The sequence below is a fragment of the Pseudophryne corroboree genome, chromosome 2 (assembly GCF_028390025.1).
Source record: "Pseudophryne corroboree isolate aPseCor3 chromosome 2, aPseCor3.hap2, whole genome shotgun sequence".
Taxonomy (NCBI): Eukaryota; Metazoa; Chordata; class Amphibia; order Anura; family Myobatrachidae; genus Pseudophryne; species Pseudophryne corroboree.
Genome location: NC_086445.1, coordinates 48,959,538 through 48,981,469, shown reverse-complemented (window position 1 = coordinate 48,981,469; position 21,932 = coordinate 48,959,538).

Genomic DNA, 21,932 nt, shown 5'->3' with positions numbered 1-21,932 from the left:
CCCCCCCTATCACAGATAGTACACAGCACCATATTACATTATATTATACACAGCACAACCCCCCCCCCCCCCCTAATATTACACCCGGTAGCACATTACATATCACACAGCCCCCCCCCCCCCATCACAGATAGTACACAGCACCATATTACATTATATTATACACTCCACAACCCCCCCCCCCCTAATATTACACCCGGTAGCACATTACATATCACACAGCCCCCCCCCCCCCATCACAGATAGTACACAGCACCATGTTACATTATATTATACACCGCACAACCCCCCCCCCCCCCCCCCTAATATTACACCCGGTAGCACATTACATATCACACAGCCCCCCCTCCCCCTTATTACAGAAAGTACCATCTAACATTACATAATGCACAGTACACACTCCCTTCCCCTGACCACACTATACACATCCCCCCTTTCTCATAAACACCCCCAGCACATACATCACCCACCTGGCTATGGCTGCTCCTTCCTATGAACTTAGAGCAGGGGCCGGGACAGTGTGGTGGAGGGAGGCAGCAGCACTGTGCAGGAACATGAGGAGGAGCAAGAAGAGGTAAGATGGGCTGTGTGTTACACGCAGCACTGAGTGTGGTGGGCGGGGCCAGCAGCAGTGAAGCAGAGCATTGGATGTCAGCAGACCAGCTGCTCTGCTGTTCCGCTCAGGCTGCCGGCTCTGTGTGCACACTGCACAGCAGGAGGCAGGACGGCCACCACGGACGGCTGTGACCTCTTACGTGCAGGCCCCGCCCCCCGCATTTCCGGACTCGCGCATGCGCAGTCCGGCTTAACAGGGAGCTCGTTTAAAAAGCGGGAGGGCAGGCAAGGTTTGCGCGGCAGCGGGAGGCTCATTGAAAAATCGGGAGCCTCCCGCTGAATCCGGGAGGGTAGGCAAGTCTGAGTAATTCTCACCAAGAGGGCAGCAGCAGCTCCTCGTTCCAGCCTGGAGGGGCGGAGCTTCTATGTGATTGACAAGCTGGACCTCCGTGGGTAGAAGGAAAGGACTGAGGAAAGGGAAGGGGTGGCCACCATACTGCCTGCATGTTCCAGATCACTGAATGCAGATCCCTGACAGCCAGGAAAGTACTTCTGACAAGCCTTCAAACCTCCCCTCTTCCCTAACAACACACCACACTGCACTGCACTGGACTCTCTGCACTGTGCAATCAGTCATCTGCAACATGCAGGCAGTGTGGTAGCCACCCCTTCCCTCTCTTCTAGTCATTTCCTCCTACTCCTGCTCGAGATCCCGGCTCTCAGCTGTGCAGTGAGCCGGCGCCTTCTGTCCCCAGCGGCACATGGAGCTCAAGCTCCACTTGTTACACCCTCCCTATGCCCCTGAATGAAAGACTACCCTCTGCGATTGCCAGTTTCCTGTGCTAATCCTCACTACCTCCCCACACTGTGGGGGTCATTCCGAGTTGATCGCTCGCTAGCAACTTTTTGCAGCGCTGCGATCAGGTTAAATCTCGACAAAACTGCACGTGCGTCTGCACCACAATGCACAGGCGCGTCGTACAGGTACAAAGAGGATCGGTGCTGGGGGCGATGGATTTAATGAGGAATCCATTCGCACAGCTGATCGCAAGGTGATTGACAGAAAGAGGGCGTTTGTGGGTGTCAACTGACCATTTTCTGGGAGTGTTTGGTAAAATGCAGGCCTGTCCAAGTGTTTGCAGGGCGGGTGTCTGACGTCAATTCCGGGACCAAAAAGAGTGAAATGATCGTAGCGGATGAGTAAGTCCAGAGCTACTCAGAAACTGCAAAAAAGTTTTTTGTGCCGTCGGCTGCAAAAGCGTTCGCACACTTGCAAAGCGAAAATACACTCCCCCATAGGCGGCGACTATCTGATCGCAGCGCTGCAAAAAGTTGCTAGCGAGCGATCAACTCGGAATGACCCCCTATATCGCTACACTACTTTCCCACACTATAGTACATCAATACACTACCTCCTCACATGTATAACTGCACTACCTTCCCACACTATAGTACATCAATACACTACCTCCACACACTGTATAACTGCACTACCTTCCCACACTATAGTACATCAATACACTACCTCCACACACTGTATAACTGCACTACCTTCCCACACTATAGTACATCAATACACTACCTCCCCACACTGTATAACTTAGGGATGAGCGGGTTCGGTTCCTCGGAATCCGAACCCGCCCGAACTTCAGTTTTTTTTACACGGGGCCGAGCGACTCGGATCTTCCCGCCTTGCTCGGTTAACCCGAGCGCGCCCGAACGTCATCATCCCGCTGTCGGATTCTCGCGAGGCTCGGATTCTATCGCGAGACTCGGATTCTATATAAGGAGCCGCGCGTCGCCGCCATTTTCACACGTGCATTGAGATTCATAGGGAGAGGACGTGGCTGGCGTCCTCTCCGTTTATAGAGAAGAGAGTGAGACAGTAGAGAGAGACACAGTAGTAATTTTGGGGAGCATTAGGAGGAGTACTAGTAGTTACTTGCTGAAGTGATAGATAGTGTGACTGTATTATCTGACTTGTGGGGGAGACACTGACAGTGGGGGGCAGTTAGAGTCTGAGAGCAGGACTCAGGAGTACATATAACGTACAGTGCACACTTTTGCTGCCAGAGTGCCACACTGCCATTGTGACCACACTGACCACCAGTATAATATATATTGTGATTGTCTGCTTAGGAGTACTACTTGCAAGTTGCTGATAGTGTGACCAGTGACCTGACCACCAGTTTAATAATCACCACCAGTGAGTTTAATATATATATATATATATATAATTGTATATAATATATATATAATATTGTATACCACCTACCCGTGGTTTTTTTTTCTTCTTTCTTTATACATACTACTATAGTAGCTTACTGTAGCAGTCTGCGGTGCTGCTGAGCTGACAGTGTCCAGCAGGTCCATCATCAGTCATTACATAATAAATATATATACCTGTCCGGCTGCAGTACTAGTGATATTATATATATATATATTGATTTCATCTCATTATCATCCAGTCTATATTAGCAGCAGACACAGTACGGTAGTCCACGGCTGTAGCTACCTCTGTGTCGGCAGTCGCTCGTCCATCCATAATTGTATACCACCTACCCGTGGTTTTTTTTTTTCTTTCTTCTTTATACATACTACTATAGTAGCTTACTGTAGCAGTCTGCGGTGCTGCTGAGCTGACAGTGTCCAGCAGGTCCGTCATCAGTCATTACATAATAAATATATATACCTGTCCGGCTGCAGTACTAGTGATATTATATATATATATATATTGATTTCATCTCATTATCATCCAGTCTATATTAGCAGCAGACACAGTACGGTAGTCCACGGCTGTAGCTACCTCTGTGTCGGCAGTCGCTCGTCCATCCATAATTGTATACCACCTACCCGTGGTTTTTTTCTTTTTCTTTCTTCTTTATACATACTACTATAGTAGCTTACTGTAGCAGTCTGCGGTGCTGCTGAGCTGACAGTGTCCAGCAGGTCCGTCATCAGTCATTACATAATAAATATATATACCTGTCCGGCTGCAGTACTAGTGATATTATATATATATATATATTGATTTCATCTCATTATCATCCAGTCTATATTAGCAGCAGACACAGTACGGTAGTCCACGGCTGTAGCTACCTCTGTGTCGGCAGTCGCTCGTCCATCCATAATTGTATACCACCTACCCGTGGTTTTTTTTTTCTTTCTTCTTTATACATACTACTATAGTAGCTTACTGTAGCAGTCTGCGGTGCTGCTGAGCTGACAGTGTCCAGCAGGTCCGTCATCAGTCATTACATAATAAATATATCTACCTGTCCGGCTGCAGTACTAGTGATATTATATATATATATATTGATTTCATCTCATTATCATCCAGTCTATATTAGCAGCAGACACAGTACGGTAGTCCACGGCTGTAGCTACCTCTGTGTCGGCAGTCGCTCGTCCATCCATAATTGTATACCACCTACCCGTGTTTTTTTTTTTTCTTTCTTCTTTATACATACTACTATAGTAGCTTACTGTAGCAGTCTGCGGTGCTGCTGAGCTGACAGTGTCCAGCAGGTCCGTCATCAGTCATTACATAATAAATATATCTACCTGTCCGGCTGCAGTACTAGTGTGATATAATATATATTGATTTCATCTCATTATCATCCAGTCTATATTAGCAGCAGACACAGTACGGTAGTCCACGGCTGTAGCTACCTCTGTGTCTTTTAGTTGTGCCTATTAAAATATGGAGAACAAAAATGTTGAGGTTCCAAAATTAGGGAAAGATCAAGATCCACTTCCACCTCGTGCTGAAGCTGCTGCCACTAGTCATGGCCGAGACGATGAAATGCCAGCAACGTCGTCTGCCAAGGCCGATGCCCAATGTCATAGTACAGAGCATGTCAAATCCAAAACACCAAATATCAGTAAAAAAAGGACTCCAAAACCTAAAATAAAATTGTCGGAGGAGAAGCGTAAACTTGCCAATATGCCATTTACCACACGGAGTGGCAAGGAACGGCTGAGGCCCTGGCCTATGTTCATGGCTAGTGGTTCAGCTTCACATGAGGATGGAAGCACTCAGCCTCTCGCTAGAAAACTGAAAAGACTCAAGCTGGCAAAAGCACCGCAAAGAACTGTGCGTTCTTCGAAATCCCAAATCCACAAGGAGAGTCCAATTGTGTCGGTTGCGATGCCTGACCTTCCCAACACTGGACGTGAAGAGCATGCGCCTTCCACCATTTGCACGCCCCCTGCAAGTGCTGGAAGGAGCACCCGCAGTCCAGTTCCTGATAGTCAGATTGAAGATGTCAGTGTTGAAGTACACCAGGATGAGGAGGATATGGGTGTTGCTGGCGCTGGGGAGGAAATTGACAAGGAGGATTCTGATGGTGAGGTGGTTTGTTTAAGTCAGGCACCCGGGGAGACACCTGTTGTCCGTGGGAGGAATAGGGCCGTTGACATGCCTGGTGAAAATACCAAAAAAATCAGCTCTTCGGTGTGGAAGTATTTCACCAGAAATGCGGACAACATTTGTCAAGCCGTGTGTTGCCTTTGTCAAGCTGTAATAAGTAGGGGTAAGGACGTTAACCACCTCGGAACATCCTCCCTTATACGTCACCTGCAGCGCATTCATAATAAGTCAGTGACAAGTTCAAAAACTTTGGGCGACAGCGGAAGCAGTCCACTGACCAGTAAATCCCTTCCTCTTGTAACCAAGCTCACGCAAACCACCCCACCAACTCCCTCAGTGTCAATTTCCTCCTTCCCCAGGAATGCCAATAGTCCTGCAGGCCATGTCACTGGCAATTGTGACGAGTCCTCTCCTGCCTGGGATTCCTCCGATGCATCCTTGCGTGTAACGCCTACTGCTGCTGGTGCTGCTGTTGTTGCTGCTGGGAGTCGATGGTCATCCCAGAGGGGAAGTCGTAAGCCCACTTTTACTACTTCCACCAAGCAATTGACTGTCCCACAGTCCTTTGCGAGGAAGATGAAATATCACAGCAGTCATCCTGTTGCAAAGCGGATAACTGAGGCCTTGACAACTATGTTGGTGTTAGACGTGCGTCCGGTATCCGCCGTTAGTTCACAGGGAACTAGACAATTTCTTGAGGTAGTGTGCCCCCGTTACCAAATACCATCTAGGTTCCACTTCTCTAGGCAGGCGATACCGAGAATGTACACGGACGTCAGAAAAAGACTCACCAGTGTCCTTAAAAAATGCAGTTGTACCCAATGTCCACTTAACCACGGACATGTGGACAAGTGGAGCAGGGCAGGGTCAGGACTATATGACTGTGACAGCCCACTGGGTAGATGTATGGACTCCCGCCGCAAGAACAGCAGCGGCGGCACCAGTAGCAGCATCTCGCAAACGCCAACTCTTTCCTAGGCAGGCTACGCTTTGTATCACCGGTTTCCAGAATACGCACACAGCTGAAAACCTCTTACGGCAACTGAGGAAGATCATCGCGGAATGGCTTACCCCAATTGGACTCTCCTGTGGATTTGTGGCATCGGACAACGCCAGCAATATTGTGTGTGCATTAAATATGGGCAAATTCCAGCACGTCCCATGTTTTGCACATACCTTGAATTTGGTGGTGCAGAATTTTTAAAAAAACGACAGGGGCGTGCAAGAGATGCTGTCGGTGGCCAGAAGAATTGCGGGACACTTTCGGCGTACAGGCACCACGTACAGAAGACTGGAGCACCACCAAAAACGCCTGAACCTGCCCTGCCATCATCTGAAGCAAGAAGTGGTAACGAGGTGGAATTCAACCCTCTATATGCTTCAGAGGTTGGAGGAGCAGCAAAAGGCCATTCAAGCCTATACAATTGAGCACGATATAGGAGGTGGAATGTACCTGTCTCAAGCGCAGTGGAGAATGATTTCAACGTTGTGCAAGGTTCTGCAACCTTTTGAACTTGCCACACGTGAAGTCAGTTCAGACACTGCCAGCCTGAGTCAGGTCATTCCCCTCATCAGGCTTTTGCAGAAGAAGCTGGAGGCATTGAAGGAGGAGCTAAAAGGGAGCGATTCCGCTAGGCATGTGGGACTTGTGGATGGAGCCCTTAATTCGCTTAACAAGGATTCACGGGTGGTCAATCTGTTGAAATCAGAGCACTACATTTTGGCCACCGTGCTCGATCCTAGATTTAAAACCTACCTTGGATCTCTCTTTCCGGCAGACACAAGTCTGCTGGGGTTCAAAGACCTGCTGGTGACAAAATTGTCAAGTCAAGCGGAACGCGACCTGTCAACATCTCCTCCTTCACATTCTCCCGCAACTGGGGGTGCGAGGAAAAGGCTCAGAATTCCGAGCCCACCCGCTGGCGGTGATGCAGGGCAGTCTGGAGCGACTGCTGATGCTGACATCTGGTCCGGACTGAAGGACCTGACAACGATTACGGACATGTCGTCTACTGTCACTGCATATGATTCTCTCACCATTGAAAGAATGGTGGAGGATTATATGAGTGACCGCATCCAAGTAGGCACGTCAGACAGTCCGTACTTATACTGGCAGGAAAAAGAGGCAATTTGGAGGCCCTTGCACAAACTGGCTTTATTCTACCTAAGTTGCCCTCCCACAAGTGTGTACTCCGAAAGAGTGTTTAGTGCCGCCGCTCACCTTGTCAGCAATCTGCGTACGAGGTTACTTCCAGAAAATGTGGAGAAGATGATGTTCATTAAAATGAATTATAATCAATTCCTCCGTGGAGACATTGACCAGCAGCAATTGCCTCCACAAAGTACACAGGGAGCTGAGATGGTGGATTCCAGTGGGGACGAATTGATAATCTGTGAGGAGCGGGATGTACACGGTGATATATCGGAGGATGATGATGAGGTGGACATCTTGCCTCTGTAGAGCCAGTTTGTGCAAGGAGAGATTAATTGCTTCTTTTTCGGTGGGGGTCCAAACCAACCCGTCATTTCAGTCACAGTCGTGTGGCAGACCCTGTCACTGAAATGATGGGTTGGTTAAAGTGTGCATGTCCTGTTTATACAACATAAGGGTGGGTGGGAGGGCCCAAGGACAATTCCATCTTGCACCTCTTTTTTCTTTCATTTTTCTTTGCGTCATGTGCTGTTTGGGGAGTGTTTTTTGGAAGGGCCATCCTGCGTGACACTGCAGTGCCACTCCTAGATGGGCCAGGTGTTTGTGTCGGCCACTAGGGTCGCTTATCTTACTCACACAGCTACCTCATTGCGCCTCTTTTTTTCTTCTTTGCGTCATGTGCTGTTTGGGGAGTGTTTTTTGGAAGGGCCCTGGGCCATCCTGCGTGACACTGCAGTGCCACTCCTAGATGGGCCAGGTGTTTGTGTCGGCCACTAGGGTCGCTTAGCTTACTCACACAGCTACCTCATTGCGCCTCTTTTTTTCTTCTTTGCGTCATGTGCTGTTTGGGGAGTGTTTTTTGGAAGGGCCATCCTGCGTGACACTGCAGTGCCACTCCTAGATGGGCCAGGTGTTTGTGTTGGCCACTAGGGTCGCTTAGCTTACTCACACAGCTACCTCATTGCGCCTCTTTTTTTCTTCTTTGCGTCATGTGCTGTTTGGGGAGTGTTTTTTGGAAGGGCCATCCTGCGTGACACTGCAGTGCCACTCCTAGATGGGCTAGGTGTTTGTGTCGGCCACTAGGGTCGCTTATCTTACTCACACAGCTACCTCATTGCGCCTCTTTTTTTCTTCTTTGCGTCATGTGCTGTTTGGGGAGTGTTTTTTGGAAGGGCCATCCTGCGTGACACTGCAGTGCCACTCCTAGATGGGCCAGGTGTTTGTGTCGGCCACTAGGGTCGCTTAGCTTACTCACACAGCTACCTCATTGCGCCTCTTTTTTTCTTTGCATCATGTGCTGTTTGGGGAGTGTTTTTTGGAAGGGCCATCCTGCGTGACACTGCAGTGCCACTCCTAGATGGGCCAGGTGTTTGTGTCGGCCACTAGGGTCGCTTAGCTTAGTCATCCAGCGACCTCGGTGCAAATTTTAGGACTAAAAATAATATTGTGAGGTGTGAGGTATTCAGAATAGACTGAAAATGAGTGGAAATTATGGTTTTTGAGGTTAATAATACTTTGGGATCAAAATGACCCCCAAATTCTATGATTTAAGCTGTTTTTTAGGGTTTTTTGAAAAAAACACCCGAATCCAAAACACACCCGAATCCGACAAAAAAAATTCGGTGAGGTTTTGCCAAAACGCGGTCGAACCCAAAACACGGCCGCGGAACCGAACCCAAAACCAAAACACAAAACCCGAAAAATTTCAAGTGCACATCCCTAGTATAACTGCAATACCTACTAGGGAAGTGCAGTCAGGGTAGGCCTCCCCTGTCATACTCCCTGTCAAACTCCTGAGATTTTATATAAAAAAATAATTAGAATAATACAGAGAAGATCTTCTTTGTTTATTGTAATCCTTTTTATAGCTAACAATCAGCAGCTTTGTTGAGATCCCTGGAGCTGCAGGGAAATGAGCGATGAGGCTGCAACAGCTCTGCCTCGGTTCTACAGTCAGACATTGCTTTGCAGAGCCGTGGGCGGGGCCACATCTTGGGCAGTAAGCTGCACAGAAAGAGTTCTAATAGAGACATGCCTCTGAGTGTGGGGGCGGGCCTTGTGCACTGATGGACACTTGAATGTTTCATGTGACCAGGAAGTGCAGTGTAGTTGGAGCTTAGTCAGCAGCAGCAAGAGAAGACACAGGGATTAGGGGTGGCCACCGGTGTGGTAATCATTGATGGTTACTATCAATGGTTATATAGTGACCAGTGATGGCTGCCAACTATGCAATTAATGACCATCTATGGTTTCCACAACTGATAGTCATCCCATTTCTTTCACTGACTGGCCCGTGGGCCTATCAGAACATGGGGTGGGGCTGTGCTGGTGTTGGGGGGTGGAGCTATGCTCTATGTCCCGGCACCTTGTTAAAAAACAAAACAAAATAAATTTGGTTATGCCATGCCATCGATGGAGGGAAACCATCTGGTTCTCCCCCATTGATGCCAAAAGTATTCTACATCAGCCATAAACCATCAATGATTATGCATCATCGATGGTAGATGGCCACCCTTAACAGGGATGAGGGTAGGAGACTCAATGGACATTGTAGCTTAGTGTAGTGAGGGGAGAGTTACAGTGAGTAGGGGCTGAGACAGGCTCCCAGCATTCAGACCCATCCCCATGTGTCACTGATTTCTATTTAGTACAATAGTTGTTTCTGTACTAGTTGTACATTTAATTCACCGGCTTTGAATCTATTAAAAATCATCAAAGGTTACAAACAATACCATTCACAAAAAAAAAGTGAGTGGCGCAAACGGTCAATCTACAATATATAAATTGTGCAAAATTCAGCAGAACACTGCAACCAAGAAGTTTCATACAGTAATTTAATGTTAGAAAGTAATGCAATGTAATATGATAACACAACTAGGCATGCCTGCAGTAAGTGTCATTCATCGTGTAATGCACGTTGTGTAGCATCACATGAGAATACTGTAAAAATAACAATCTGACAGTATTGAGCTCTGCAACGTGCGTGCCAGCCAAAGTGGGAATCCAGACACAGATATGGAAACCATCACAGCTCATGCTTGTTGTGTAATGCGCCATCTGCTGACCATGCTTATTACTGCAGTTATTGAGAATACAATGAATACGCTCTGCTTAGGACAAGCCCCAATGTTACTAGTGGACTATGGGGGTCATTCCGAGTTGATCGCTCACTAGCAACTTTTTGCAGCGCTGCGATCAGGTTAAAACTCTGCAAAACTGCGCATGGGTATGCACCGCAATGCGCAGGCGCGTCATACGGGTACAAGAGGATCGGTGCTGGGCGATGGATTTAACGAAGAATCCATTCGCACAGTCGATTGCAAGGTGATTGACAGAAAGAGGGCGTTTATGGGTGTCAACTGACAGTTTTCTAGGAGTGTTTGCAAAAACGCAGGCGTGTCCAAGCATTTGCAGGGCGGGTGTCTGACGTCAATTCCGGGACCAAAAAGACTGAAGTGATCACAGCGGCTGAGTAAGTCCAGAGCTACTGAGAAACTGCACAAACTGTTTTTATACTGCTCGGCTGCACAGGCGTTCACACACTTGCAAAGCGAAAATACACTCCCCCATAGGCGGCAACTATCTGATCGCAGCGCTGCAAAAAGTTGCTAGCGAGCGATCAACTCGGAATGACCCCCTAAATCTAGCCACTGCATATGCCAACAAACAGATTGACCACATTATTATCTTATTACTTATATTTATTAGAGATGAGCGGGTTCGGTTTCTCTGAATCCGAACCCGCCAGAACTTCATGTTTTTTTTCACGGGTCCGAGCGACTCGGATCTTCCCGCCTTGCTCGGTTAACCCGAGCGCGCCCGAACGTCATCATGACGCTGTCGGATTCTCGCGAGGCTCGGATTCTATCGCGAGACTCGGATTCTATATAAGGAGCCGCGCGTCGCCGCCATTTTCACACGTGCATTGAGATTGATAGGGAGAGGACGTGGCTGGCGTCCTCTCCGTTTAGAATTAGAATAGATTAGAGAGACACTTGATTTACTAATTTTGGGGAGCATTAGGAGTACTCAGTAGTGTACAGTGCAGAGTTTTGCTGATAGTGACCAGTGACCACCACTTTTATTTATAATCCGTTCTCTGCCTGAAAAAAGCGATACACAGCACACAGTGACTCAGTCACATACCATATCTGTGTGCACTGCTCAGGCTCAGGCCAGTGTGCTGCATCATCTATTATCTATATATAATATTATATATATCTGTCTGACTGCTCAGCTCACACAGCTTATAATTGTGGGGGAGACTGGGGAGCACTACTGCAGTGCCAGTTATAGGTTATAGCAGGAGCCAGGAGTACATAATATAATCCGTTCTCTGCCTGAAAAAAGCGATACACAGCACACAGTGACTCAGTCACATACCATATCTGTGTGCACTGCTCAGGCTCAGGCCAGTGTGCTGCATCATCTATTATCTATATATAATATTATATATATCTGTCTGACTGCTCAGCTCACACAGCTTATAATTGTGGGGGAGACTGGGGAGCACTACTGCAGTGCCAGTTATAGGTTATAGCAGGAGCCAGGAGTACATAATATATTATATAGTGAGTGACCACCAGACACACAGTGCAGTTTATTTAATATATCCGTTCTCTGCCTGAAAAAAGCGATACACACAGTGACTCAGTCAGTCACATACCATATCTGTGTGCACTGCTCAGGCTCAGGCCAGTGTGCTGCATCATCTATATATATTATATATCTGTCTGACTGCTCAGCTCACACAGCTTATAATTGTGGGGGAGACTGGGGAGCACTACTGCAGTGCCAGTTATAGGTTATAGCAGGAGCCAGGAGTACATAATATTATATTAAAATTAAACAGTGCACACTTTTGCTGCAGGAGTGCCACTGCCAGTGTGACTAGTGACCAGTGACCTGACCACCAGTATATAATATTAGTAGTATACTATCTCTTTATCAACCAGTCTATATTAGCAGCAGACACAGTACAGTGCGGTAGTTCACGGCTGTGGCTACCTCTGTGTCGGCACTCGGCAGCCCGTCCATAATTGTATATACCACCTAACCGTGGTTTTTTTTTCTTTCTTTATACATACATACTAGTTACGAGTATACTATCTCTTTATCAACCAGTCTATATATTAGCAGCAGACACAGTACAGTGCGGTAATTCACGGCTGTGGCTACCTCTGTGTCGGCACTCGGCAGCCCGTCCATAATTGTATATACCACCTAACCGTGGTTTTTTTTTCTTTCTTTATACATACATACTAGTTACGAGTATACTATCTCTTTATCAACCAGTCTATATATTAGCAGCAGACACAGTACAGTGCGGTAGTTCACGGCTGTGGCTACCTCTGTGTCGGCACTCGGCAGCCCGTCCATAATTGTATATACCACCTAACCGTGGTTTTTTTTTCTTTCTTTATACATACATACTAGTTACGAGTATACTATCTCTTTATCAACCAGTCTATATATTAGCAGCAGACACAGTACAGTGCGGTAGTTCACGGCTGTGGCTACCTCTGTGTCGGCACTCGGCAGCCCGTCCATAATTGTATATACCACCTAACCGTGGTTTTTTTTTCTTTCTTTATACATACATACTAGTTACGAGTATACTATCTCTTTATCAACCAGTCTATATATTAGCAGCAGACACAGTACAGTGCGGTAGTTCACGGCTGTGGCTACCTCTGTGTCGGCACTCGGCAGCCCGTCCATAATTGTATATACCACCTAACCGTGGTTTTTTTTTCTTTCTTTATACATACATACTAGTTACGAGTATACTATCTCTTTATCAACCAGTCTATATTAGCAGCAGACACAGTACAGTGCGGTAGTTCACGGCTGTGGCTACCTCTGTGTCGGCACTCGGCAGCCCGTCCATAATTGTATACTAGTATCCAATCCATCCATCTCCATTGTTTACCTGAGGTGCCTTTTAGTTGTGCCTATTAAAATATGGAGAACAAAAATGTTGAGGTTCCAAAATTAGGGAAAGATCAAGATCCACTTCCACCTCGTGCTGAAGCTGCTGCCACTAGTCATGGCCGAGACGATGAAATGCCAGCAACGTCGTCTGCCAAGGCCGATGCCCAATGTCATAGTACAGAGCATGTCAAATCCAAAACACCAAATATCAGTAAAAAGCCTCTTTTTTTCTTTGCGTCATGTGCTGTTTGGGGAGGGTTTTTTGGAAGGGACATCCTGCGTGACACTGCAGTGCCACTCCTAGATGGGCCCGGTGTTTGTGTCGGCCACTAGGGTCGCTAATCTTACTCACACAGCTACCTCATTGCGCCTCTTTTTTTCTTTGCGTCATGTGCTGTTTGGGGAGGGTTTTTTGGAAGGGACATCCTGCGTGACACTGCAGTGCCACTCCTAGATGGGCCCGGTGTTTGTGTCGGCCACTAGGGTCGCTTATCTTACTCACACAGCGACCTCGGTGCAAATTTTAGGACTAAAAATAATATTGTGAGGTGTGAGGTATTCAGAAAAGACTGAAAATGAGTGTAAATTATGGTTTTTGAGGTTAATAATACTTTGGGATCAAAATGACCCCCAAATTCTATGATTTAAGCTGTTTTTTAGTGTTTTTGGAAAAAAACACCCGAATCCAAAACACACCCGAATCCGACAAAAAAAATTCGGTGAGGTTTTGCCAAAACGCGTTCGAACCCAAAACACGGCCGCGGAACCGAACCCAAAACCAAAACACAAAACCCGAAAAATTTCAGGTGCTCATCTCTAATATTTATATGGCTCTACCAAGTGTCCCTAGAACATGGCAGAGAAAAATTACAATAATGCATACAAAACCTCCCATTATATTACCAAACATACAGGGGCAAAATTAAACAGTGATCCACAAATTAAGTAAGAGTTAATAAGAGTATGGCTCAATCACCCAGCGACCTGGGAGGGAGTACCGACAGATCACAGTCTCTGTATTATTTGCATAGCAGGTACAGTTTACTGTTTACATTTGATCTTACATAGAGTATCTGCATCGCTTTCCATATAACTTTTGCTGCTGTTTATTTCCTGAACCAGGTGATCATGCATCGCTATGAGTTGGTTAACCTTCCTTATTTATTAAGATGCCAAACAGCTACTGTACTCATACCTCCCACCCGTCCCGATTTCAGCAGAACAGTCCAGTTTTTTGGACACTGTGTCCTGTGGGTGGGGAAAAAGGTGAGGGGTGCATTTGATCACTGCTGCAGCGGAACAAGTGCCAGCAATGTAACAGGTTTATAGCACCCGCTGCTGGTCACACCTCCTGAGTACATGCAGGACCGGTTCTTGCCCTTTTGGCGCCCCGGGCGGGAAATAGGGGCGTGGATTCATACAGGGAGCGTGGTCAGTTACGCCCCCTGTACAGTGGAGTAGCGCCGCTGAAAATGAAAAAAAAAAAAAAAGAATACTTACTATCCCCGCTCCCGACCACTGAAGACCTCCGCCGGCGCCGCTCATCTCCTCGGATCTGCCATAGACAGACACTAGAGGTCAATTATGACCCCTAGCATCTGTCAGTCCCACAATGCTGTGCGGTGTGCGATGACGTCATCGCGCAACACACAGCAAAGGTCCTCTCCACCAAGGGAAACTAGACGCATAGCGTCTAGTTCCCTTCACAGCGGGGGTCACAGCGGGCAGCGGGGGGCACAGCAGTAGCGGATCTTGCCATGGTGCGGGCGCCGGCCCCCTCCGGAAGGCGACGCCCCGGGCAAAAGTCCTGCTTGCCCGTGGCAAGATCATGAGTACATGACTTCATGGTGTCATGCTGAGGGGGCAGGGCCACCAGCAGGTGGAAGAACAGCACAACCCAGGGCTTCCTCAGGGGGGCTGTACAGGCTGTTTGTGTACATATTTGGACCATCCAAAGGTTGCTCCAAATGGCACTGCAACACCAATTCTGGTACTCAGTGTTATCTCCAAAGCCCTGCACTCTGCAATGGCACTGCTTGCAAACCCCTAGTTATGGCCCTGACAGGCACTTTAGCAGGTATTTTTTGTTTCTTGAACTTAAAAGGCAAGAAGACTGTCACTAAAGAGTTTCTTATCTTGAAGGCCCAGAAGGCTTGTGAGAGACTCCAACCCGGAAAAGAAGATGTAAGAAGGCCTATTGACCCACAAATGTCAACAAACCTAATGGGTGTCACTATCAGGCCCTAAGAGGTGGCCCTTTACAAGATGGCTTTTTCCTTTGCATTCTTTAGGGCCAATTGGATAGAACAGCTGGTGGATTCTTCCCAAACATCAACTTATACAGGATTGCTGTGTGCTAACGTCCTCACCAAGGAGTTCTGGGGTGCTATGCAAAATTCACCAATCCAGAATGGGTCAGATGGGCAGGGGCCAATGGATTTCCCTTTCACCTCATGAGAATAACGAAATATGCCCACTCCCGATGGGTGACCGAAAATATGTCTCTAAAGCTCCCCTGACCAAACAGTGGGCCTCCCCTGGCCAAATTTCAGTTCTTATGAGTGTCCAAGAGATGCACTTTTGTTTAGGATTAGATTTCAAAAACTTTGGTTCACACTCATTTAGGATCGGAGCAGCAACTAGCTCTGCCGCCTCAGGGGTATCCATTAGTAACATCAAGGCGATGGGAGGTGGTAGAGTGATAGTTATACATGTTACATTAGACCGGGGAAATAGACAGATAAGGAGATCATCCTCTGAACAGGGTTTTTCCTCATGTCACAATCTAGTCCGGCAAATAGACACAAGGGGGTATATTTACTAAAGTCCCGATTTTGACCGAGTTGGTGTTTTTTCTTCAAAGTGTCATCTCGGGAATTTACTAAACTCAAATCTCCGCAGTGATGAGGGCATTCATATTTTTTTGGTGGGCTGTGTATAAAAATACGAATGAATACACCATCGGTCAAACACGGCTGTTTAAAAATAGAACTCGGTCATTTATCAAGAATTCATATTTCTAATTACCACCGTGAAAGGACCATTTCGTCCGTGAAATTTAGAGATTCATAAAAAAAATATGTTTTTCAAATAGACCTGCTTTTGAGAAGCGTGTTTAGATGGTGTTTCATGTAAAACCTAAGTTCAGCCTATATTTGTTGAAACATAAAACAGTACCTAACTACATGATTACAATCCCACACACACAAATGGATGTTGCCCTGTGTTGCATTAAATTTATGTGTTCATTTTTTGAAATTTATGTGTTACACATTTTATCAATAATAACATAATATGTGTTAACTCATTATAACTATATTAATTTTGACCACAAATCAGGTGTTTATTGTGCAAACAAATGTGTTTCTTTTTTGGTTAGAAAATATTCAAATATATAAAATAGAAACACAGATAAACTTTACGCCCCTAACAACCCAACACCTGTTGCTGCTTTAAATTATTTTTTGGTGTGGCCCTTAGATCCGGCAGAGTCGGGGCCAGGGACATTAGCTCTTCTTCTTGTTCTTCTAACTGGGGATGAAATAGGCGTAGTTAACGGTGTTGTGGTTTCAGAGCTTGTGCTGGGTTGTTGGTTGTGTAGGTTGGCAATATTGTGGCTGAGGTTGCTTAATGTTGCATTCAGTTGGATGTTTGATGCCGTGTTATTTTCTATTATTCTGACTAGACTTTCACATAGTCAATTGTTTGAATCAAGGAGATTGAGGTAGTTGTGATGTTGACTCATTTGGTCGTCCATAATACTGGCCATGGTGAGCATCATGTTGCTGGTATCAGCCCGCATTTGTTCCATGCATGTGGCAATTCTGCTGAGTTCAGTATTTTGTCTGCACATAGTGCGACTTAATCTGGGGAGATAATGGGGAAGACTTGACAGCAGCTGGGTCTGTCTGCGAAGACACTCCATATGTTGTGGTTGCTGGGTTGTTCAGCTGTCACAAAATGCCTAGAATGTGTTTTGTGGTGGTGGTGTGGCTGTGATCAATTGTGGTGGTGGAGTAGTCGGAGGCGGAGGACCAGCCATAGGTGGCGTGCTCGGTGTTTTTGGGTCTACTGGCTGCAGGTTAAGGACATAAGTTTCCTTCATTACATCTGACTGGTGTGCGGGGGTCATGTTGCCTTGATCTGGGTGTGTATGAATGGAATCATATTTTAGTTTTTTTGGTTTTGTATTAATTATCTTTTGTATATTTTTTTAAATAACACCAACAAGTGAAATATAATTTGTTTGCAAGTCCATACCTACATAAGCAGACATTTTGGCTACCCATTATGCCAGTGTTTCTCAAACTGTGAGCCGTGGCTCCCTGTGGTGTCTAGGGACACTTGCAGGTGTGGCTTGGGTTGGTGGTCCACGACCAAATCTTTTTTTTTTTTTTTGCTCAATATAATAAGCTAAACTAGTGCTAGTAGCTGTCAGTCATAAAATATGGGGACAAACAGAAGTAAATATTTTCACACAACACACAATTGAGGCTAAGGATGTCATATAAACACAATCTACTTATTTTAAGTTTTCTTGCAAAATTTAACAATAAGTTATTGTTTGGCTAGGGGTGCCATGTTTAAATTTAGATAACTCTAGGGCACCGTGATTACATAAAGTTTGGATACTGCTGCATTATGGCCTGCTATTCTTGTTATTTTGTCTCAATATATTAACCTTCACAACCTTAAGCCTAAACATAATGTCAAGTGACATTTGCAATTTCAAACCCTGGTTTAGTGTGATTCTGACTAAATAACTTGGTTAGTATATTACAGTACATCTGTGATTTTAAAATGTTATATTTAAATATTTACTCAAGGTCCCAATATTATTATGTGTGCATACGTTAAATACACATTTGGTAGTATACTTCTGCACAATGGCCCTCATTCCGAGTCGTTCGCTCGGTAATTTTCATCGCATCGCAGTGAAATTCCGCTTAGTACGCATGCGCAATAATCGCACTGCGACTGCGCCAAGTAATTTTACAATGAAGATAGTATTTTTACTCACGGCTTTTTCTTCGCTCCGGCGATCGTAGTGTGATTGACAGGAAATGGGTGTTACTGGGCGGAAACACTGCGTTTTAGGGGCGTGTGGATAAAAACGCTACCGTTTCCGGAAAAAACGCAGGAGTGGCCGGAGAAACGGTGGGAGTGCCTGGGCGAACGCTGGGTGTGTTTATGACGTCAAACCAGGAACGACAAGCACTGAACTGATCGCAGATACCGAGTAAGTCTGAAGCTACTCTGAAACTGCTAAGTAGTTTGTAATCGCAATATTGCGAATACATCGGTCGCAATTTTAAGAAGCTAAGATACACTCCCAGTAGGCGTAGGCTTAGCGTGAGCAACTCTGCTAAATTCGCCTTGCGAGCGATCAACTTGGAATGAGGGCCAATATGCTAGTGTTTGCTTCAAATGTACGGACAGAATAATCCTAAACTTTATTTGTAATTTATAAAGGGTTGGCCATGTCATAAGCATTTTCTTAACTCAGTGTAAAGGCTAAGATTACTGTGTGTGTGTTTGTATGTATAAAAAATATTTGTAATGTTTTTTTTTTTTTTGTGTGCATATTTTTAGACTCACCTGGAATTTGAGGGGACTGCAGTTGAAGTGGTGGGGAGGGCGCAAGCAAATCGGACGGTGGCCTTGATGCGACCGTACTGATGCGTCGCATTGGTGGAGAGGCAGATTGTGCTCTGGGCAGATCCTGTCGTGGTCTTTTCTGTGCCACGTGTTGATGCGTTGTGGATCCGTGGCCTGTGCGCATTTGCGCAGTCGGATGATGGCGGGATGGACCTATATGAAACAAATGTACTTGTCTAAATGTGTCAATGATTTTAACTCCTCCTTAAGTGTTAATGTGTTTCACATTTACCTTCTGCAACATCAGCACCATGTTCAACATTTGTAGGAGTGGTTTGGCGTGTGCGTTTCCGAGCCACTGTAATACAAAGAAACATATGATTTGTACACACAAATGCATTTGCAAACAACAATAACAACAAACAGCATTTCTCAAAAATTAGTTACAAACACATACATAACCATACGTTATAAAACAAATCCTCAAAACTAAAACACAAAAGAGTAATGCAACTTCATCACAATGTGGCAACAACTAGGCAACACACATGGCGACACGTGCGTAGCATACAAAATTAAACAGATTAATGTTACAAACACAAATCAGAACACATACAATTTTGACTGAAAAACAAACTACATACCAAATGCATACATGACATTTTTAAAAAACTTAGGAATAAAAAAAATATTTGTGAAACCACAAAACACCACCTAGAAAAGCGTCTTTGTTTTAAAATTCACTAAACATCATGCGAACATGTGTCCTTAACCAATAAATCATGAAGACACCACACTTACACCTTGGCAGATAAATGGTGTGTCCCACCAATAACCAATACAATACAATAAATTCTAAACAAGGTACCTTTCACCAGGTACATTATTAAGGACCTTAACTAATTGCTAACACACAATAGTAACACCCAGGAGATTTTACACAAACAATAATGATAGATACAATTATACACACTAATACACACTAAACTAGCATAGTCCAAATATAACACATAGCAGGGGGTATATTTACAAAGATTCGTGTTTTGGACGTTTTGAAGGGTGTTTGAACTCGAATGGTATCGGGTGCATTTTACTGCAACTTTTTGAATCCTGATACGGTCATTCACTAAGCTGTCGACTTTTCACAATTCGTATTTTCCGATGTCGATGTGATTCGTAATATCAGGCAGTGTTTTACGGGAGTGATGAGTAAAACACTGCCTGACAAAATACAAGGAATCCCGGCCGGATCTGTGAGATCCGTGGAGGGCTTCATTGTGTACCTTAAAAAGGTTTTTAAAGTGTTTAAAAATCTGAAAAAAATTGCGTGGGGTCCCCCCTCCTAAGCACAACCAGCCTCGGGCTCTTTGAGCCGGTCCTGGTTGAAAAAATATGGGGGGGAAAATGACAGGGGTTTCCCCATATTTAATCAACCAGCACCGGGCTCTGCGCCTGGTCCTGATTCCAAAAATACGGGGGACAAAAAGAGTAGGGGTCCCCCGTATTTTTGAAACCAGCACAGGGCTCCACTAGTCAGAGAGATAATGCCACAGCCGGGGGACACTTTTATATAGGTCCCTGCGGTCCTGGCACTAAATCACTAACTAGTCACCCCTGGCCGGGGTACCCTGGAGGAGTGGGGACCCCTTAAATCAAGGGGTCCCCCCCTCCAGCCACCCAAGGGCCAGGGGTGAAGCCCGAGGCTGTCCCCCCATCCATGGGCTGTGGATGGGGGGCTGATAGCCAAGTGTAAAATAAAAGAATATTGTTTTTTGCACAAGAACTACAAGTCCCTGCAAGCCTCCCCCGCAAGCTGGTACTTGGAGAACCACAAGTACCAGCATGCGGGGGTTAAATGGGCCCGCTGGTACCTATAGTTCTTCTGCAAAAAAAATACCCAAATAAAAACAGGACACACACACCTTGAAAGTACAACTTTATTACATACATTCCGACACACACATACTTACCTATGTTCAGATGCCGACTCGGCCCACGTCTCGACGTCGATTCCAGGGTACCTGAAAATAAAATTATACTCGCCTAAATCCAGTGTGTCGTGTCCTTTTTTAATAATCCACGTACTTGGCAAAACAAAAAAACGGAAACCCGACCACGCACTGAAAGGGGTCCCATGTTTACACATGGGACCCCTTTCCCCGACTGCCAGGACCCCCCCTGACTCCTGTCAAAGAGGGTCCCTTCAGCCAATCAGGGAGTGCCACGTCGTGGCACTCTCCTGATTGGCTGTGTGCTCCTGTAGTGTCTGTGAGGCAGCACACGGCAGAGATACAATGTAGCGCCTATGCGCTCCATTGTAGCCAATGGTGGGAACTTTGCGGTCAGCGGTGAGGTTACTTTCGGTCAACCGCTGCACAGATCTCACTGATCCGTGCATGGTTATCCAAACTCGACTGGAAAAAGCAGGTCTATTTTTTTGCTGCTTTTTTTAACGAATCGAAAAAATAGACCCGCACTTGAGCACTCAGAGACTAACACCCAAATACGAATGAATAGTGAATGCCCGTATTGTATGAAATAACAGCCGCGTTTGACCGATGGTCTATTCATTCGTATTTCAGAACTTTGCCAATCAAACCATTACGAATAGACCAGACACTGCCGAGTTTTCTGCTTAGTGAATTCCCGAATTGGGACTTAGAAAAAAAACCACAAATCGGCCAAACTCGGATTTTTAGTAAATACTGGCCCAGGACTCCAAAGTTTTAACAACAAAACAATTGTACACAAAAAAAACAACCCATTAAAACTACTCACCATCCTGCCTGGGCCGATCTGAATCACGCACATAAGTGGCCCCAACCACTTCGCAAGGAATTAAGCTCCTCACTGGCTCCTCCCACTCCGCATAAGTTGCAATATATGGATGCCCACCACCGGTTTGAGGGGCAGACTTGGCCTCCTTGGCCATATTGGCTTTGACACGGCGCTTTATGTCGTAAAAACGTTTACGACATGTGTCCTCTGTCCTGCGAACAACGCTATTCACTGAAGCTACAACTTTAGCCCAAATAGCACTCTTTCTGCAAGAAGTGACTTTGGAGACCTCAGCGCCAAAGAGCTGCTAATGATGGCGCATCAGCTCACCAACCAACACAACATTTTCGGCATAACAAAACTTCACGTTGCGCCCGGTCTCCGTAGTGGTGCGTGGCTGCGGAGCCACAGCACCATCACTCTCACTAGAGCCTGCAGCAGCAACCTCACCCTCCTCCTCACTACTCTCCTCCCTCTCACTAACATCCTCAGCCTCACTCACCTCTTCCCTCAAACTAACCCCCTCCGCCTCACTCAACACCT